The following is a 4976-nucleotide window of genomic DNA, read 5'->3' as shown; positions in this document are numbered from 1 at the left end:
CTTATGATTTTCATAGAACTTAATGACTTTTGACATGTATCTCTATCATGCGTTTCATATAGGGAACTTGAGAAAGATAATTTGGTTTAGATGCGTATTCCATCTAATTCAATGAAATAAGGAAAATCTGATGGTTAGTTGTGCGATGCAACTAACTTGGGGCGTTGTCATTCATAGTCTAAAGGAATAAGAACTGGAAATTGGTTCGTATGCATATATCATGTGTGGAGAAGGACCCTCTAACTAGCCTTTCACCCATTTATTTCACTTAAATTCGTTTTTCCAAAGTATTTTCTACAAAGTTTTTGTTTTAAGTTTTAAATTCGTCAAAAACAATCCCCCTTTCATTTAGTGTTGTTATTTGAGTGTTGTTATTTGAGTCAAAATCTGTTTTCTTTGAGTCTTTTGAGTCAAGTTAAGGTTTATTTTTGTCCAAAACACTTGTTAGGTCTAAAATTGAGTCTTTTTAAGTGTTTGTTGCTGTTTTGAGTGTTTTAAGTTAGTTTAGAGTCTATAGAGTCTATTTTAGTGTTTTTTTGAGTCTTAATTGTGTTGATTAGCATCCCTTCTAATCTCCGGCCTAAACCGATCCCTACTTTCATATACTACAATCATAGGGTTTTAATTTGAGTGTTAGAATATTTCACATCAAATTTTGGCGCCGTTGCCGGGGATTAGTAAAATTGTTAATCCCTCTGTTTGTTTGTTTATTTTTCTTTTGATATTTGATTTAGTTTTATTTTTTTGATTTCAGGTACTAGAGAAGCAAGACATGGCAACTGCTAATCTTCAAGCTCAAATTACGAATCTTACGTGTCAGTTATCACAGTATGCCGAAGGGTCCACAATGCAAAGTGTCCCTACATTTGGTGCTTCTTATAGGCAAGAATATCAAGCAAATCAATGTGCACAAAGAGATTGGAGTGATCATTCAAACTCTATGTGGTGGGAATTTCAACAAGTTGAACACAAAGGATATTGGCAGCCATATGAGGAGTTCTATTCAACACCTATGCAGCCACCACAACCTCATGGCTCACAAAATCAAGTCAAGGAGGCTCAACAAGGAGAATATTGGCAGCCATATGAGGAGTTCTATACAACACCTATGCAGCCACCACAACCTGCCCACACAAATTCAGGTACGTCTTTGTATAATGATACGCTTATTAAGTTACTCACCAATTTGTCTCAGGGGCAAGAAAATCAAAACAAAGCAATGCAAAATCAAGACAAAGCAATGAAAAATCAAGACAAAAGGTTGGACCACTTGGAAAAGCAAATTGGGCAGATAGCAGAGTTCGTAGGACAATTTTGAGACCAAGGCAAACTCCCTATTTCAACCATTGCAAATTCGAAGGGAGGATTTGAAACTGCCAAGGAAATCATCTTGAGAAGTAGCAAGGAGGTTGGAACAGACCCTAAACCATCAAAATCAAATTATAAGGAAGATGAAAGATTGCAATTTGAGGAAGAGGAACACAGCCAACCCACGGCAAGGGTGGAAACACCTTTGCCACAGGCACCTATTGCTCCTACGCCATCCAATTCAAGTAAGGTTGTTCCAAATTTAATTATTTCTAACCCCGTTCCACCAAATGTCCCTATTCCTTACAGGATCATGCACTCCAAGGAAGAAGAGGGTGAGAAAGGCATCTTTGAATCCTTTCCAAAGAATCAAGAGCAAGATGTGGCTGGGGAATGTCTAGAACTCATCAAAGAGGATATACTTGAGACAACAATTCGCAAAGAAATTGGATTTTATGACACGGGACAAGTCATAACTCTCAAATCACCAAATCTAGCTGAATTTTCTAGTTCTACAACTTTTGAAGGGGTGTTTATTCTTGAGTTCATGTCGGAGCACATAGGTAAGCCACCTCCCCGAATTTCAATTTTGTTTTATACTAATATGTTGTTAATGATTCAGGCACCCACTCTAGAATTTAAACCATTACCGGATCATTTCAAGTATCACCTTCCATTCAAAGATCAATTCCATGCCATGGGACCTAGGGTAGCTTAAAAGGAGGTATTGTCCGGCTGGAAGACGTTAAAGCAAGCGCTTCTTGGGAGGCAACCAATGCAGGCATGCAAATAAAGAAGACCTAGGAATCTCCGGCTCCATAACCAAATTTGCGTTCCTAAACCCTACTCTTTATTGCTTTTATTTTGTGGTGTTTGCCGTGTTTGTTAGTTGTGTTATTTGGTTGTTTGTTTGTGAGTCTATGCTTAAAACATTGAGGACAATGTTTGGTTTAAGTGTGGAGGGGGTAAACAAAGTGTTTTTCATGCAAATTCGTGGGATTTTATCACCCATCATTTCTAAAGTTGTTTTTCACTGTTTTAAGTGTTTTTAGTGTGTTTTGAAGTGTTTGTATGTGTCTTAAATAGAAAATCTGAAAATTTGAAAAAAAAAAAATCGAAAAAGAGTGTTTTAAAAAACCCAAAAAGAGTTGTGTTTAGAGTCATTTTTGTTTTTATGTTTGTTTGTGTCTGAGGATACCTTCCAACACAATGATGAGGATTTGGTTTTTAATTGCATGCCTATTAAAGAAAGTTACAAACATGGATGGAAGTTTGATATACTCTTTGGTTTATGCTTAGTTGTAGTTGACATTTACGAATTCACATGTAATCACAAAGGAAAAAAAAATCAGTTTTTGTAACATGCTTGAAGGAAGGAACTCAAACTAACGCTACAATCCTGAGAGACTTGAGTCCAAACTTTATTTGGAGAGTTATTAATCTTGATGTCTTGTTCTCTAAAGTCGTTGCATGATCTCATTATTCTTTGCTTGGTTGCTACTTAGAATGCGCTTCATCACTATAGTTCCAAATACTAGAAATCATGCCCATTTCATTCAAAGCATAAAATTGAGTGCATAACATAAAACAAGATGAAGTTGTTTAGTTAAAACGAGAGCCAAAAAGCCTTACCCTTTGCATATGCATTGTATGTTAACCCCTTTGAGCCTTAGTTAGCCTAATTTTCTTTGTTAACCATATTATCCTTACCTAGCCTAGAATAGGACTATCCATACCCTTGTTCTTAAAGTATAGTAAAGCATGACTTAGAGGGAATTCCTTTTGTTCTACAATTTGCAGAAAAACAAGTGTTGGGGAAGGATTTTCGTGGGAATCTAGGGGGATGGATGATTTATGTGCCAAAGAAAAGAATAGGGCATGAGAAAAAAAAAAAAAAAAAAAAAAAAAAAAAAAAAAAAAAGAAAGAAAAAACGTGAAAAAGAAGGAAAAGAAAGAAAAAGGAGTTGAAAATAAGTGAGAATGAACTCACAAGTGTTGATTGTTGAAGAAAGGGTCCAAAAGTTTGAATTTGACCCTGAGTTTTGCGTGAAGTTTCCCTTGGTGTTCAAAGTTGATTTCTGCATTCAAAAGTGAATTCTAAGTGTTTATTTCATTACTTTGCTTACTATTGCTTTAAGAACTTTTGTTTATCCTTACCTTTCTTTGTTAGCCAATACCCTAGCCCCGTTACAACCCTTAGACTTTGATCTTGATTGTTATGTGTTTCAATATGTGGAGTTTAAAATTGGTTTGAGCATATGGTATCCTTGGTTCTCACGTCTAAGTAGTGACATTCCATTCATGAGATCATATACATGTTAATAATTCCAGAAAGTGCCTTCTTTGATTATACATATATGAGTATTAGTTTACATATTTACATCAATCTTCTCACATATACCTAGTGTAGGGAGTGTAGTCAGAAAATCTGTGTGAAAATAGAGTGTATCCAGTGAGGAATTGGGGGATTCTCTAAGGCATGTTACTACATTCAAAATCATGTTTTAATTGATTAAATGGGAGCTAGTGTGTGGTAACTATGGTTAAGTATATGCTCGAGGGTAGGGATAACTAAAATCTATGTATGTGGTGAGGGATAACTAAAATCTATATATGTGGTGTTCTTTATTGTGTGATGTTCATTGGAAATCCCTGAGGCACATGTTGGAAGGTCTAGATTGTGTTTTGTTTGTTTTGTTTATTTCGTTTTGCTCGAGGACTAGCAAAAGCTAAGTGTGGGGGAATTTGATAGGAGCATATTTATGCTACTTAGTTATGTTGTTTCCTTGCATTTAGTTACTTAATTACTATCTATTTTAGTCTTTTAAGCTATTTTCGTATGTTTTTATGTCCTAATGGCAAAAGGAGCAAGAAAGTGCATTTTGAGGCTATTTGGAGCAGTTTTGGGCATGGATTGGATAGCTTAACTATGGAGCAATGTGGATGGACGAAATTGAAGTCAAGAGATGCTAGGAAAGGCAAAAAATCTGGAGAAAGAAGTCCAAATGCAAAGAAGATAAGGAAAGAGCAAGAAATAAGGAACCTTATCCAAATTTCCTTGTCTTATCCAAACCTTATCCAACCTTATCTTATCTTATCCTATCTTAATCTTTTCCTACCTTAATTCCAACTTCAAAGAGGACTCCTTTTCACATTAAATCACCTAAATATCAAGTTCTAGAAGCCCTATTTTCGTGCATTAAGTTTATGCCACATGTAACCCTTCTAGAAGTTCTAGAATCTGCCACAAGGACCATTCCTTTTCCTCCTTGGAATCTGATTGAAAGTATCCTTGTTCTTTGGTGATTTGGAGTCCTAATTCCTCTCCTTTTCAGCCCAAATTCGTGCCTCCCCTTCACCCAATAAATACTTGATGCCACAACTGATAGGAGCATATTTAGGCGACTTAACTAGCTTATTCTTGTGCATTTGTGCTATTATTTCTTAGTTAATGTCGTATTACAACTCAATTTCGTGTGTTTGTAGGTCCTATGGGTTAAACTACCAAGGAAGTACATTTTGGGGCAATTTGGAGCAATTTTGGACTCAAGTCTACAAAACCCATTCTTTCTAGAAATCCTACAAAACCCATTCTTTCTAGAAATCCTACAAAAGTGGCGCATCAAACCCTTCTAGAAGGCCTTGCCTTGCCTTGCAAGCCAATCCAC

The 4976-nt window shown here is 36.1% G+C and overlaps 1 pseudogene; it reads left to right on the top strand.

Annotated features, from left to right (window-relative positions):
- The first annotated feature begins 1240 nt into the window (after positions 1-1240).
- Positions 1241-2026, top strand: LOC148699347 (uncharacterized; annotated as a pseudogene).
- Positions 2027-4976: the final 2950 nt, after the last annotated feature.

Source organism: Pyrus communis, chromosome 1 (genome assembly GCF_041283825.1).
Source record: "Pyrus communis isolate YQ-2024b chromosome 1, ASM4128382v1, whole genome shotgun sequence".
NCBI classification, from domain to species: Eukaryota; Viridiplantae; Streptophyta; class Magnoliopsida; order Rosales; family Rosaceae; genus Pyrus; species Pyrus communis.
This window is presented reverse-complemented; position numbering and strand designations above follow the sequence as displayed.